Below are 17,268 nucleotides of genomic sequence, written 5' to 3'. Positions count from 1 at the left end.
TCAATATCTTATAAGATACAGGACAGGCTTGAAGAGCTGAATAGGGTCGAGAGTATGTTGCTGGAAAAGCACAGCAGGTCAGGCAGCATCCGAAGAGCAGGAGAATCGATGTTTCGGGCATAAGCCCTTCATCAGGAATGAGTAATGCTGCCTGACGTGCTGTGATTTTCAGCACCAGACTCGCGACTCTAATCTCCAACATCTGCAGTCCTCACTTTCTCCAGGTTTAGATTAGATTACTTACAGTGTGGAAACAGGCCCTTTGGCCCAACAAGTCCACACCGCCCCGCCGGAGCGCAACCCACCCATACATCTACATCTACCCCTTACCTAACACTACGGGCAATTTAGCATGGCCAATTCACCTGACCTGCACATCTTTGGACTGTGGGAGGAAACCGGAGCACCCGGAGGAAACCCACGCAGACACGGGGAGAATGTGCAAACTCCACACAGAGAGTCGCCTGAGGCGGGAATTGACCCCGGGTTTCTGGCGCTGTGAGGCAGCAGTGCTAACCACTGTGCCACTGTGAAGGGCTGAATAGACAAGCAGGAGGCTGGGAGAACACCACAACCCAGGGAATAAAGATAATGAACTTTGAGCATGAATTGTGCTTGGAACTATGATGTTGCGGCTATTACGGAGACTTGGAGTACTGAATGGCCTACTCCTGTTCTTATGCGTTCAAGTAGAAAATGGAGCAGAGAAGATAAAGACTTAATTGAAATTTCAAATATTTCAAGTATTTTGTTGAACAGTGTTCTAATTGTGCCAAATTTGTAAAGAGTGCTGTAACTTGTTTAACAGCTGCTTTCATAATTGGCTGAATCCACGATTGCAAATTTATAAATTCAGTGAAACTATGTTTCACATACTGCAGGTATTAGCACAGCAACCCGCAATTTATAGGAATGAGCTGAAGGGATAATTACCTTGTAATACATATTTTATGCACAATATATACTGTTTGTCTCCAAATTTAATTTATGTCTTAGTGTGTTTTGGAGCAACAAAATATGACTGACAGATGGAGTTAAAGGTTGAGCATTTGTTTGCTCTCTCAGATGTTAGTCCCAATTGAAAACAGCTTGGACAATCTCAATAAATTTCTTACAGAATATTTGTTTTGTCACCAAATTACTTCCAATTCAATGTGAAATATGAGCAATTCCTATTGTGAATAGATCATTTCACAATGGTGAAGGCTAAAACCTTTATGTCTTTGCATTGCCTTGCAAATCACTGAGATGGAATTTCATTGCCTTTAAACATTTTCAGAGGTTGAGACTAAAAGCAGGTCTCAATCTTGCTGCCCATCTGCAGTTCCGCCTCTGACCAATCCTGCCTGAATTCAGCAAACAGGAGCAACTCTGAGCCAACAGCATTAAGTAGCCAACTAGTGCCAATTACCTGGCAACTGGGGCCAGAAGAGAGTAGGCATCACCTTGTCAGCAGCCCCACTGCAAGAGATGTGTACGGCAGCAACAGGTAGGAGAATACAAGGCTGCGTCCAGCTGGAGACACCCTCTGAGTAGGTCTGTATTATTGAAAGTGACTCCTAGACACAGTGAAAGGTGAAAATTGTGGATAAGGACTCACAGCTATGCCACTAGCTGCCCAAGGTGAGATGGTGGAGCACAGTTGGTAAGCAGGAGCTTGGGGATTAAGGTAAAGAGGTTCTCACTGGCTCTCTGGCCTTCCAGTGAAAGACTGCATCCAGAGACTTGTCAGGATTTGCCTGCAGCATAAAGCCGCTGGTAAGATCACAGCAACACCTAACCTAGCCTCCAAGTGGCCATGACGTTGGCAATTATTGACTACCGGTTCAGAGTTGAATTTGTTTCCTTCTCAACTCAGGCAAGATTAGCCAGAGGAGGTGGTTGACTAAATGAGCCATTCTCAAAGAAGTTACCCACTTCTTGACTCCAACACTACCTCTGTGCAGCTGTAAGACTACAGCCAAACACCTCCAGCATAAATCAATGGATTTTGGGGATTATGGAATATGGGAGGATATGGGGCTCAATTTCAAGTACCATTTCTATTTACATTTACATAGAACAAGAAACAAACTGGCTGCCTGTATCATATGTTTCGAAAACATTGTTGTGCAGGCCATGTTGGCAGTCTTGTGAAGAGAAAGCCAGTGCTAAGTGCACTGATTCCTGCACTGTAATCATGCAGATGGGTGCATAGACATATTTTGTGTCGTACCTACCTCAAAATGAATGGGTACAGGCACATACCATGAATCATTACTTCTGTGCTATTCTAATTCAGAATTGCTGGACCACTGACACTATGCACTGAAGGATAGCCTGCGATCTTATATTGATACTTTTCAACATTATGGTCAGAAAGAAACATTGAAAGAAATGAAACAAAAATGAGTCCATTGCAGCTCTTCATTTACATAAATGATTTGGATGTGAGCATAAGAGGTACAGTTAGTAAGTTTGCAGATGACACCAAAATTGGAGGCATAATGGACAGTGAAGAAGGTTACCTCACATTACAACAGGATCTTGACCAGATGGACCAATGGGCTGAGAAGTGGCAGATGGAGTTTAATTCAGATAAATGTGAGATGCTGCACTTTGGGAAAGCAAATCTTAGCAGGACTTATACACTTAATGGTAAGGTCCTAGGGAGTGTTGCTGAACAAAGAGACCTTGGAATGCAGGTACATAGCTCCTTGAAAGTGAAGTTGCAGGTTGATAGGATAGTGAAGAAGGCGATTGGTATGCTTTCCTTTATTGGTCAGAGTATTGATTACAGGAGATGGGAGGTCATGTTGCAGCTGTATAGGACATTGGTTAGGCCACTGTTGGAATATTGCATGCAGTTCTGGTTTCCTTCCTATCGGAAAGATGTTGTGAAACTTGAAAGGGTTCAGAAAAGATTTACAAGGATGTTGCCAGAGTTGGAAGATTTGAGCTATAGGGAGAGGCTGAACAGGCTGGGGCTGTTTTCTCTGGAGCATCGGAGGCTGAGGGGTGACTTTATAGAAATTTACAAAATTATGAGGGGCATGGATAGGGTAAATAGACTAAGTCTTTTCCCTGGAGTCAGGGAGTCCAGAACTAGAGGGCATAGGTTTAGGGTGAGAGAGGAAAGATATAAAAGAGACCTAAGGACAACTTTTTCACGCAGAGGGTGGTACGTGTATGGAATGAGCTGCCAGAGGAAGTGGTGGAGGCTGGTACAATTGCAACATTTAAGAGGCAAATGGATGGGTATATGAATAGGAAGGGTTTGGAGGGATATGGGCCGGGAGCTGGCAGGTGGGACTAGATTGGGTTGGGATATCTGGTCGGCATGGACGGGTTGGACTGAACAGTTTGTTTCTATGCTGTACATCTCTATGACTTTATGACCTTATGATTTTTGAACTTAAATACCCGGAGAGCTTGTAAAGGAACATTTACATTTGGAAGGGTATGGCAGTGGTGAAACAGCTTGGGCAGTGAACAATCACAATTCCATTTAGACTGGAGTTCTGAGGAAGGGTCATTGGATCTGAAATGTTATCTCTGAATTTCTCTCCACAGATGCTGACAGACCTGCTGAGCTTTTGCAGCAATTTCTGTTTTTACTCCATTTAGACTGGATGATTCAATTCTGATAAGAGAAGCCTTGGTCTCATTTACTTCTCACCCCACATCACAAGGAAGTTCTGAGAGGGTTCCCTATAAGACACCCGTCTTTATACCTTTGAAAGCTCTCAGCAAAGCTCAGACCAACATGGATGCATTTGAGGTCTTCTTAGCATCAGGCCTTTACTGAAGCACCCTCCTTCATTGGAGTGGCTTTATGGCATACTGCAGAGAACTTTTAAAAGAAAATATTGGTCTAACTGGAGCTCTAAAGGGTGATGTTCCACCTTAGAGTGCTGGATTGCTTAGGTTGAGGTGTTGCTTCTGATGTACTGTTGTCAATACTGGTCACCTTTTACCAATGCATATGACACCGTTCCTTGAATATCCAGCTTTGACTGAGGCTAAATGGAAGTCCTGGTCTGCGGTACACATTCTGGTAGAAAGTGCTGGCAGAAAGCGCAGAAAGTGTTAGAAAGACCTCAGACTTTCCAGGGGGTAATGTGCAAATTTCTCGATGATAATTCAACTATTTTTTTAAGATATCTAATAAACTCGTGCATTATTTTAATTTGTCACAATCTAAAGAGATTGCTGAATTTAAGATTGCAAACAGTCTCCAAAACACTAGTTCGCAATTCTATTTGCAACCATGCATGGACATTAAAGGCTTGTATTGTAAAGACTTTGCTCAGTTCGAGCACTTAAGAAAATTGCAGTCTGTGTCCAACCTTGTAGATCAACAGGATAAATCAATCAACAATGACAGCACAGTATACATATGTTTTCCATAATATCATGACAAAAAAGTAAGAAGAAAGCCGCACATCACAGGCATCCTCATTACTTTTTGAAATGAAAGCAGGTTGTCAAAAGACAGACAAGACCAGGTCAAACTCACAAGTATTTTTTGCCACTACTCTTTGGCAACAAGTTACTTACCTGCCATCATTGACACTGAAATGCTGCATTGCTATCAGCTGTGCTGACTCCTATTTCTCATTTGTTGAGGCCAGCTTTTGTTCAGTGCGTTTTTTAGAACACCTGTCCTCAGTTTCCTGCTGTTTTGCAAGGTCTGCATGCATCAGTAAGTCAATCGTCTCCGCATTCAGAGCAGTCCTCTCTAACCCATCTGGATAAACACAAATAAATAGAGTTGAACCTGCCTTAAAGGTGAGATTAAATAATTACATTTCCCTCAACATGGTTGGATAACGCAGTTTAGGTCTATTACTAGCATTTCAGGTAGGACTTTGGATGTGAGCCTAACTTCAGGTAATAACATCTTCCATTTGAAATTCAAATCCTCACACAGTTACCTTAATGGACTGGGATTTGTAATATTAATAATGGTGAGGCTGTCACTACACACCATTACTATAACATAGAATTGACAGTAACATCTGGTGACCACACTTGTGTAGTTAAACATTGAAATACAAAAGTTGTTATCAGTGATATATTGCTCCTCTGCAGAGTTGCTGTTGCAGTCTTCATGAGCGGAATTACTCATTTGTCATCAAATTCAACTATTTACACATTGTCTTTGCTATAAAACCCAATGAAGCTCTTAAACCTTGTTCAGTCATGAGTAACTGCACTTTTAACAGCATACAAAGTCATCATTATTATTGAATAGCCTCTCTGACCCTGAAAATGATTAAGAAGTATGGAATCACATTCCCACAGAAGAACATTTTGAAATGACAGAATTTTAATCTGTTTTTAAAGATTTATTCTGGTATTTCTTCTTAACCCATGCTTCCATTACAATCATTATTTTGCTTTATGTGCAACCGTTTAAATATAAGTTAGGCTTTCTGCTTTTCACTTCCTCCTTTGGTCTTTGTAAGAACTTTTTAGTCTGATTTGCTGTTTGGACTGGATGATGATTTCCCTGATGCTAGCACTTTAGTGCTACAATAAATAGCAACAAAGACAGAACCCCCCCACCCCGGTCCTCACCTTCCACCCCAACAACCTCCGTATACATCGCATCATCCTCTTCCATTTCCACCACCTACAAATAGACCCCACCACCAGAGATATATTTCCCTCCCCATCCCTATTCAGTTTTCCATAAAGGCTGTTCCCTCCATGACTCCCTCGTCAGGTCCACACCTCCCATCAACCCATTCTCCCCCCTGGCACCTTCCCCTGCCTCCGCAGGAATTGCAAAACCTATGCCCACACCTCCCCCCTCACCTCCGTCCAAGGCCCCAAAGGATTGGTCAATGCAGTCTCCTCTACATTGGGGAGACATGACACCTATTTGCAGAGAGCCTCAGAGAACACCTTCAGGACACCCACACCAACCAACCCCATGGCCCCATGGCCAAACACTTCAACTCTCCCTCCAATTCTGCTGGGAACATGCAGGTCCTGGGCCTCCTCCATTGCCATTCCCTAATGCCTGGAGGAAGAATGCCTCATCTTCCACTTCGGGACCCTCCAATCCCACGGCATCAATGTGGATTTCACCAGTTTCCTCATTTCCTCTTCCCCCACCTTATCCCAGTTCCATCCATCCAACTCGCACCATCCTCATGACCTGTCAAACCTTCCTTCCCACCTATCCTCCCCACCCTACTCTCCGACCTATAACTTCACTCCCACCTCCATCTACCTATCACACTCTCAGCTACTTTCCCCCCAGCCCCACCCCCCTCCCATTTATCTCACCACCCCCTCGGCTCACAGTGTCATTCCTGATGAAGGGCTTTTGCCCAAAACATTGATTCTCCTGCTCTTCGGATGCTGCCTGATCTGTTGTGCTTTTCCAGCACCACGCTCTCGACTGCTTCAAGAAATAATTGAAAGTCACATTTTTAAAAAGGTAAATAAATGCTCTCAAGTCTTTGTGGACTGCTTTCATCAAGGTCATTAGTGAACACTACTAAACCCAAATTCTGGAGCACTTAGCCTTTTACATTAAGATATCTAATTATTCTTATATAGTGTCATAGGAGCAGAAGTAGACATTTCAATCCATTTAACCATTTGCAGCATTCTCTCAATTCATCAACTTTCCATCTTTTTAATCTGAATTTAATAAGTTTTTGTTGATCCCTAATACGTTTAATGTGCATATAGGTATCCAGAAATATTTAAGTATCTAAAATACTTAGCTAACTCATTTCAAAATTAGGCCATTTTATGTTGTTGTTGTGTGAATTGATATGTTGACACTGATGTTGAAGTTAAATTCAATTCTTTTCTTCTCAGCTTTTTAAGGAAATGCATCAGATCATAGATCCTTAACCAGCCTGCTGTGGAAAATATAACTATCAATAATGCAGATTTATCTCTACAATATCTACAATATGAAAGAATGCTATTTAGCTAATTATACCAGCTCTTTGGTAGTACCCAATTATCATGTTGCCTGCTCTTTCCCCATCATCCTATAATATTTTTCCATCTTACTCCATCGCCAATTCTTGCAGTGCATTCCATATTATAAAACTGATGCATGAAAATACATCGCCTAATGTCACCTCCAATACTTTTGCCAGTCACCATGAGTGTGTTTCCTTTGGTTGCTGCCTTTTTTGCCACAGGAAACAGTTTCTCTTGATTTATTGCACAAAGCACAAAAGGTAAATTCAGAACCTACAAGGCATTCACAAGAAAAAAAACTAAATAGGAACTTTTAGAATTGATTTCATAATTGAATGTTTTAATAAAATTGACTTGTAGGGTCACCTTAAGGATATGATGGCACAATATGTGGAGAAAGTGAGCATTTGCATTGTGAAGAAAGGATTACCAAGGCTTGTTAACATTCTACTAATCTCACAAAGATTAGTATTATAACTTTATTAAATCACTTTAGTTCTGGGGCCACAAATCAATGAAATGGGCCTTTCACTTGCTCAATTAACATCAAACAACAAACCATATAGTTTCCTTCTTCTAAATGTCTTTTACAGCCACACAAATGAAGTCCTAATTGCTCAGCTTTTCAGTGCATTGGAAGGATTTCTAATGTTGGGTCACTTTCACTTTAGTATATTTTAATCTTGTTTTGGTAATTAATCATTTGCTCTGCTTTTCTTGTCAGACAATAGTGTCTCTTAGCTGGGTGTGACATTTTGAATTGTACAAATATGACATTGAAGCGATTCAACAAACAATTTTTTTAATAAGTTCAGTAACAGGGTGTAAGAGAAACAAAACCATCGTTTCTCAACATTCAGACAGACTATTATAGAAGAAGGTTTCTAAATTAACTTAATGGTCTAGTAAAATGATAGTGAAGAAGGCGTTTGGTATGCTTGCCTTTATTAGTCAGAGCATTAAGTACAGGAGTTGGGAGGTCATGTTGCAGCTTTACAGGACAACGATTCAGCCATTTTTGGAGAATTGAATGCAATTCTGGTCTTCCTTCTATAGGAAAGATGTTGTGAAAGTTGAAAGGGTTCAGAAAAGATTTACGAGGTTGTTGCCAGGGTTGGAAGGTTTGAGCTATAGAGAGAGACCGAATAAATTGGGAGTATTTTATCTGAAGCATTGAAGGCTTGTGAAGATGCTGATCCTTTAACAAGGTTATGGTGTCCTTAGCTTTTTCAATCGGGGTTGTGAAAGGCAGAGGTTCTGATTTGTCTGGGATAAGACCACTTTGATTATGACCAACAGATACTGCCTCAGACAACAAGCAGGGAAGAGGGCTTTTAGTTTATTTAAAAAACATTTTTACAATGAAAGGGGACAAGCCAGTTCTTCCAGTTCAGGCATTTTTCTAGTTTGGTTTTAGTTTTAGCTAGGGACCCTGAGAATCTGGATTAGTGGTGCTGGAAAAGCACAGCAGTTCAGACAGCATCCCAGGAGCAGTAAAATCGACGTTTCAGGCAAAAGCCCTTCATCAGGAATACAAGCAGAGTGCCTGAAGGGTGGAGAGATAAGGCATTCTGCCTGTATTTCTGATGAAGTCAATTTTACTGCTCCTGGGATGCTGCCTGAACTGCTGTGCTTTTCCAGCACCACTAATCCAGAATCTGGTTTCCAGCATCTGCAGTCATTGTTTTTACCCTGAGAATCTGCTGGGAAAAGAAAGGTTCCATGTTTCAGCCAATGATCCATGACTGATCCTCTGTGCAATCTCTTTCTCCTGTAAGAAGCTGGGTTTAAATTTACCTTTTTGGCCGTGGGGTGTGTTTATGGGGTGTTATGCTTCATTAAGCTGCAGGGGTATCGTGTTGGTCTAGTTTTCAAGTAGCTGTTACCCTAAATTCTGTTTTCTTCTGCTTGTGTTTCATTCAGTAGTCTGTAAATAAATTCTGTTTTGATTAAAAGTGAGTGGTTGGACCAACTGCATCACTCCTGGAATATCCACCATACACCTGCTTAAAACAAACAGTAAAGTTAGGGTCTGGGCTACTTTCTTGAAATGTTTTGAGGGGTCTGGCTGGGTCCATAACAGGCTTGCGGGTGACCTTATAATGGTTTATAAAATCATAAAGGGCATGGTTAGGATAAATAGACAAGGTCTTCCCCCCCTCCCCCGGGGTGGGAGAGTCCAAAACAAGAGGGCATAGGTTTAAGGTGAGAGGGGAAAGATATAAAATAGACCTAAGGGACAAGTTTTTCTCACAGAAGGTGGTGCATGTATAGAATGAGTTGCAAAAGGAAATGGTGGAGGCTGGTACGATTACAACATTTAAAAAGGCATCTGGATATATGTACGATTAGAAAGGGTTCATAGGGACATTGGCCATGTATTGGGAAATGAGATTAGATTAATTTAGATTATCTGGTTGGCATGGACAAATTAGACCATGTGTGGATTGTGCCTGTCACTGGAACAGACAGCAGTCCTATGTTGACTTGACCAAGGATTAGCCCCCACCTAATTTCCACTTGCTTGAGTAACCATACTGTGTGTTTGCTGTACAGACAACTGGCTGTGTTGTAGATATCAGTTTGATGGTTTGATGTGCCAACATCACCAGATTCCTGTATGACAAGCATGACAAGCAGCCTATCCATGTACAATGCATCAGTACTGCAGAACTGAGAGCTTTTAGACTCTGACACCAACACATTAGGCAAGACCGGACGTGTATGCTGTGAGCATGCAGGTAGAGGCTAAGTAAGCAAGAGGTAAAAGAGCCAGTGACTATCCTGAAACTGCAGCCTGGTTCAATCCATGCGTTGGGTGTCTGTCCCTGCATGCCAAGTGTCCTTCCAGCATCTTTTTACTGTTATCTACTGGTGTTCCCTATAATCCAGTCTGTGCTTCCTAACCATTTTGTAGGTGGATTAGCGAGGTGCCATGAGATTTTATTGTTTGATGGGATGAAGATTTCTGTACTCAGCTCCCCAGGGAATGGGGAGGATTTAAGTTTTTGAAATTTGCCAATCCTTGTGTCTTTGTAAAAAAACAACTTTTTAAAGGGAAGAACAGAACAGATAGGTAGCTTTGCCAAATTACCTGAAGATTACAACTAAGTTATAACCTGCCTGTACTGCTTTGTATTTATATAATATTTTAAGCCTCCAATATACATTTTACCTCTTGACATTTTAGATCATGCTAAGCCCAGCAATTTTCTTCATTACTCAGACAGAAAGACCAGGAAGTCTAAAAAGCTCAGTGGTATTTTTTTCTCGTTGAACTGATGATGTTGGATAACAGTTTGAAAGTCCTGCAATGGGAGGACGTTGGAGAAGCTACTGATATTTTACCACTGAGTCTGAGAGCAGGTCTATGTCATGTTATTGGCCTACAATATTAGGAAGGCATGGTCAGGTCAAACACAGAGTATTTGAGTTCTTTGTGAAACGTGGCAGAAGACTATCAGGGCCATGTGCTTACAATAATGTTGATAATTTATGAATGCTCAACTGAACAAATCAATGTCTTAATCATGGAAAATTGTTATTGTATTATCAAACGTGTGAAACTATGAATACAAACATCATACTAATTTAAAGTAGCATGTGAGATACCAAATTAAACTGTTCAGCTTTACAACAGCACCAGCTACATGTTGAACTTGGCTGTCTCTGATATGTTCAAAAGGAAGAAAAAATTTTTGAAAATGTGGGAACAACAGAATTGGAGTAAGGTTATCAGCTTTGTCAGGTAAGTTGAAAACTTTCTGTAGACTTCTACATTTATGGTATTTTAAGACTCCAAATTAATTTACCATTTGACATTACTGATCTTATTAAACTCAATTACTTTTTTTAACTACTCAGTGTAGCAGGTGGCTTTGCAAATACCTCCTCTCCCCAAGTTTCAGTTCATTGCTTATGTTCTAATCCTATTACTGATAACTGATTGAAGTCTGCAGTTCTTCTCAGTTATGCAAAGTTTAAGTCATAATTAAAATCAAAGGGGAATAAAGAACCACGTTAATACCAGTACTTAGCTCTTGCCAGCTTAGCTAAAAAAAAACACTTCATTTGATTGTCAGAAAAATTAAACCCAGTGAGACAAAGCAAAATAAACTGCATCATAATCTGATCTTGTTAAAGTTAATATTTTAAAATATACATAGACAAAGAGCCATAGTAAATAGGAGCAGGAACGGGCCATTGAGTCCTTTAACCCTGCTCTGCCATTCAATATGACAATGGCTAATCATCCAAGTCTGTTCCCACTTTCTCCCTGTGCATTTTGATTCCTTTAGCCCAAAGAATTATATCTCACTCCTTCTTGAAAACAATCTTGAAAAAGGATGGTGTCTTAAAAAAATTAGCCACAGGCAACACTGGTCATCTCATGCTGCTACTTTGCAGAGTGCACATGAACATATTCTCTACTGACAGGATGCTGCCAGCAAGAAAGAAAGTTGCTTTGCCGACCACAGAAATGAGCAATAGGCCAACTGAATTTCAGTGCTGGTGTGTTGCCATGTATGCAGGTCGTACCTCACGAAGATTGGTGGATACAATGACTTGGACTTGCTTTTGTTTGCAATTTTCTTTTAGTTGTTCATTTATTTGACTGAATGTTCTACTATCCCTGAGAGATTTGAACTGTTTGGTCCTACAACAACTTGTTACTAAAAACCGAAAGAACTGCAGGTGCTGGAAATCAGAAACAAAACAGAAATTGCTACAAAAGCTTAACAGGTCTGGCAACATCTGTGGAGAGAAATCAGAGTTAACTTTTTGGGTCCCGTGACTCTTCCTCAGAATGGCTTGTTACTTCTGGCTAAATACTGATTCCTTCTAACTTCTCCCAAGCCATTCGAAAGACCTCTTTCTTCCACTTTTTATGATTCGTTTTTTTTTAAAATTGGACTTCCTTGAAATCTAGTAGAGGAGAGGAGGCAAACCAAATTTACAGAATTGATCAAAATGGTTGGGATGTGGGAGAGCCATGAGGACAGAATTATTAATTAATTTGACGGTCAGAGCAGCTTTTTACATGCAAGGAATAATTTCATAAATGGCTTACTGAACAGGCAGGGTTTTGTAAGTTCTTTATCGAGCCACAAGGTGGAGCTTAACATAGAAGTGATTTGTTTTATTTCAAATCCAGGACAGAAAAATCATGCGACTGTCAGCGCTAACAGTAATGTTTACAGTAATATTGAGCAGTGAAAGGCCTGGTTGCCTCTTTAAATCATCCTCCGTTTAAGCAGCAAGGCTAGTGATGAACAGGTAAAATAGACATGAGAAAGAAAGGATCTTAAAGGTTAGTGGATGATCAGCAATTATTTTCAAGATATGGTCAGATAACCGACTGGAGGATAGAACCTGGAAATGCCTGGCCAACTGAGTGTTGGGGAGGTGGGAGCAATATACAATAATTTACGTGCATACTTCTTTAAATTTTGAAGTATCCACTTTTGGTTTATTTGCAATATGTTTTAAAAATTTGTAAGCAGTCCTGAAGTAGTTGGTGAGCTCACTATCAGTATGCCTTGAACAATTCTGGATGGCAAAGTCATTAGCTTCACTGTCAGCAATAGTTTAAATGTGCAATTTTATTTTAGATTCTGCAAATTAATTTTCATAATCTTGTTGAAATATAGCAGCTAATTTTTCCTTTCAATTCAGTAAAAATAAGTGCCGGAAATATTTTTCATGTACTTTACTTCAGCAAATCTGCAAAGTGTAGGTTTCCCCAACAACTTGAGTCAAATTATGTCATAATAAACAGAGGGAAAAGAATAAGGCAACTTTGCTGAATTTTTAAGATAGCCATCTTTAATGACAAGCTTCATGTTTTCCAGAACTTGAGAAAATATCAATTTTGGGGAAATATTTTTGTTTAAGACAGCAGACGGTTACAGAGTTGTATAACTGCTGTTTAGAACTAACAGCTCAATTTCTCTTTCAGTTTCTAATTGGTTTTACAGTAGAGGATGGACAATTAAGTTTAACTTTAATACTTGTTGCAATCCTTCCTTTACTTAATATCAATCATTGTACCAGAATAAGTCCACGAGAGAACGGAAACAATTTTTCCAGCTCTTTCAGCCTATTCTGACTGAAAAACAGATATATATCCCTGCGTGTGATCATCAGAGGGCATATGTTAATAGCTAGTCCCGTATGAAGTCGGTTTCACAGGTCTTCCTCCCCCACCTCAACCTAACCATCCCAGGAGAACACCAGCAACTGGATACATATTAAAGAGGCCTTCTTACCCTGTTCAGAAGAGCAGGTCAAAATCACAGCCTGTGGATTCAATGGGGAAGGTTGGCAGTTGAACCCCTTGGATAAATTTTAACTTGCTTGCCCAGCCTGTATGTGAAGAAGTGAAGGTTTGTCTTAGTTTTGAAGGGGGCTGCAATTTTTAAACATTTGCTGGTCTATATGCAATTGTCCTGGTCAGCTTCAGAACTCAGAGTTGTTATCAAAACTTTCAGTAGCATCTTCAGAGTGTCCTTGTGGTGCTTTATCTGACTACCATCACAGTGCACTCCATGCTCAAGGTCTCCACTTTAGTAAGTGACTGTCAGATGTTCTGGCTAAATGATTAGTTTAACTCAACTGTGACTATCACAGTGTGGTACGGATGCTTTCTTTGTCAGCTCAGGCAAACACCTCAATTTCTAATATTTCTCCCACTGTCTATCCTTCAGAAGTGTTTAGAAACAGCTTACTTGAAAGTGGTCGAGCTTCTTTATATGCCATTGGTATACATTTAAGATCTCCTACTGTTTGGAAGTCAGGCTTATTCCTCTTCATTTGAAATCTCTTAAAGTTATGTTTGTTTTGGTAATTCTTGAAACTGTTTCATTATCAATACATTCAGTTTGAGGGAATGTACCACTGAAGTAAATGAACTTAACCACTGAAGGTAGGATCTGGTCATTGGCTGAAACCTTGGGTTTGAGCTGGGGCTTACATTACTTCAGTTTTCTTGTTGCTGTCCACAAAAGTGAAGTTGTCACATGCATTAGAGAACATGTTTACACTGTGCACTTCTAGTTCTGCATTGGCAGTTAATGCACCTTCATCAGCAAATAGAAAATTATGAAATATATCCTTGGAGACCTTGGTCATTGCCTGGAGTTGTCTAATATTGAGAAGCTTCTCATCCTTGTGAAATATGATGTCAATGCCAGGATCATTATCATGGGATTCCAAGAGAATGGTGGAGAAAAATAATATGCTGAAGAGTGTTAGCTCTAGGACATAGCCCTGATTAATTCCCTTACTGATTGGGAATAGGTCAGACGACTACCATCATGTCCAAGCGTGCTGTATGGAATTGACAAACCATTGTGCTGAATCTCTCAGGGCAGCCAAACTTAGCTTCCAAAGGTGCTCTATGCTAACTGTGTCAAGGTAACTTGGTCAGGCCAACAAGCCTGGTGTAGAGGTATGAAACACACAGAAACGGGGAACTGGAGGAGAGAGTCAGCAGATCTGGCAGCATGTTTGAAAAGAAAACAGAGTTAATGTTTCAGGTCCAGTGACCTTCCTTCAGAACTGATAGCAGCTAGGAAAAGGTGGTATTCATACTGATGATGAAAGGTAGGGGGTGAGGAGGAGGAGGAGGAGGAGTGAGCGGACAAGTGGAAAGGGAGTCTAGAGAGAGAGAGAAAGTTGGAAAGGATTGTTGAGAGTAAGCCATGGAAGAAAAGCAGCTTGCTAAGTGATAATGGAGAGTATGAGTGGGTGAAAATGGGTTGGCTATCCTGAAAGCAAGGTAAAAACAATGACTGCAGATGCTGAAAATCAAATACTGGATTAGTGGTGCTGGAAGAGCACAGCAGTTCAGGCAGCATCCAACGAGCAGCGAAATCAACGTTTCGGGCAAAAGCCCTTCATCAGGAATAAAGGCAGTGAGCCTGCAGCATGGAGAGATAAGCTAGAGGAGCTCCTCTAGCTTATCTCTCCATGCTTCAGGCTCACTGCCTTTATTCCTGATGAAGGGCTTTTGCCCGAAACGTTGATTTCGCTGCTCGTTGGATGCTGCCTGAACTGCTGTGCTCTTCCAGCACCACTAATCCAGTATCCTGAAAGCAACCCATGTCATGATGTGGGATATGAGAGTAGGTAATAGATATCAGAAGAAGTAGTCATGTTCTAAAATTATTAAACTTGATATTGAGTCCTCAAGGCTGTTATGTCCTCATTCAGAAGGTGAGTTTCAGAATTTCCCGTTTGCAGGCATCAGCCACCTCCTCTTCACCATGGATGTGCAATCTCTCGACGCGTCCATTCCCCATCAGGACGGTCTTAGGGCCATCTGCTTCTTCCTGAAATGTGTACTCTGAGTAGTGTAGACCCATTGACATTGAAAACTGGTGGTGAACCTGCAGCCTTGGGTCTTTAGACAGTTTTCAGAGTATCAGAAAATTTCCTCCTGCTCTTGTGCTTTGCATATGACTGAAATTCTTCAACTTTTTAAAGTCAAGAATCTTCCACCTTCCTGATTGTGCATAGGACTGTCCAGATCTGGCAGCATGTTTGGAAAGAAAACAGAGTTAATATCTCAAGTCCAGTGATCTTTCTTCAGAACTGAATTGACTACCACCGCTGGCAGTACATTCCACACAGTCACCATTCTCTGTGCAAAGAACCTACCTCTGACATCTCCTCTATACCTTCCTCCAATAACGGTAAAATTATGACCCCCCTCGTGACAGCCATTTCTGACTGGGGAAAAGTCTCTGGCTATCTACTCTATGCCTCTCATTACCTTGCACACCTCGATCAAGTCATCTCTCTTCCTTCTTCTCTCCAGTGTGAAAAGGCCTAGCTCACTCAACCTCTTTCCATAAGACAAGCCCTCCAATCCAGGCAACATCCTGGTAAATCTCCTCTGCAACTTTTCTAAAGCACCTACATCCTTTCTATAATGAGCCAACCAGAACTGGACACAATATTCCAAGTGTGGTTTTATAGAACTGCAGCAAAACCTCGTAGCTCTTAAACTCAATCCCCTGTTAACGAAAGCCAAAACACCATATGCCTTTTTAACAACTCTAACAATTTGGGGGGCAATTTTGAAGGATCTATGTACATGGACCCCAAGATCCCGTTGTTCCTCCACACTGCCAAGAATCCTGTCGTTAACCCTATATTCAGCATTCAAATTCAACCTTCCCAAAATAAATTACTTTGCATTTATCCAGGTTGAACTCCATCTGCCACTTCTCTACCCAACTCTGCATCCTGTCAATGTCTTTTTGCAACAGCCCTCCATATTATCCAAAACACCACCCACCGTTGTGTCATTGGCAAATTTACTAACCCACCCTTCCACTTCTTCATCCAAGTAATTTATAAAAACTACAAAGAGTAGAGGCCCAAGAACAGATCCCATCAGGACACTGCTGGTCACTGACCTCTAGGCAGAATAGTTTGCATCCACTACCACTCACTGTCTTCTTTCAGCCAGCCAATTCTGTATCCAGATAGTTAGATTTCCCTGTATCCCATACCTCCTAACTTTCTGAATGAGACTACCGTGGGTACCCTTATCAAATGCTTTACTTTAGGAGGAGGCAATGGCCTGCAGCTAGTATCGCTAGACAGGAACTCCAGAAATCCAGATAATGTTCTGGGGACCTGGATTCAAATCTTGCCACAACAGATGGTCGAATTTGAATTCAATAAATATCTGGAATTAAGAATCCAATGATGACCGTTAATCCATTGTCGATTGTCAGAAAAACCCATCCGGTTCACTAATGTCCTTTAGAGAAGAAAACTGCCATCCTTATTTGGTCTGACCTATGTATTACTCCAGAATTACAACAATGTGGTTGAATCTTAACTGCCTTCTGGTCTGTTGGGGGAGGCAATAAATGCTGCCTAGCCAGTGATGTCTTCATCCTGTGAATGAATATTAAAAAAACCTGAAATCCATATACACCACATCCACTGCTTGACCTTTGTCAACCTGTCTTGTCACATCCTCAAAGAACTCAATAAGGCTAGTGAGGCATGACCTGCCCCTCACAAAGCCATGCTGACATTCTTTAACTAAACTATGTTTTTCAAAAGTCATAAATTCTATCTCTCAGAATCCTTTCCAGTACATTGCTTACCAATGACGTAAGGCTGACTGGTCTGTAATTCCGAGGAATTTCCCTAATCCCTTTCTTGAACAAAGGAACAACATTGGCCTCCCTCCAATCAGCGGGTACTACTCCCATGGAGAGTGAGGATGCAAAGATCATTACCAGAGGGATAGCAATCCCATTCCTCACTTCCTGTAGTAAGCTTGGATATAGCTGGTCTGGCTCTGTG

The sequence above is a fragment of the Chiloscyllium punctatum genome, chromosome 32, assembly GCF_047496795.1.
Source record: "Chiloscyllium punctatum isolate Juve2018m chromosome 32, sChiPun1.3, whole genome shotgun sequence".
Taxonomy (NCBI): Eukaryota; Metazoa; Chordata; class Chondrichthyes; order Orectolobiformes; family Hemiscylliidae; genus Chiloscyllium; species Chiloscyllium punctatum.
This window is presented reverse-complemented; position numbering follows the sequence as displayed.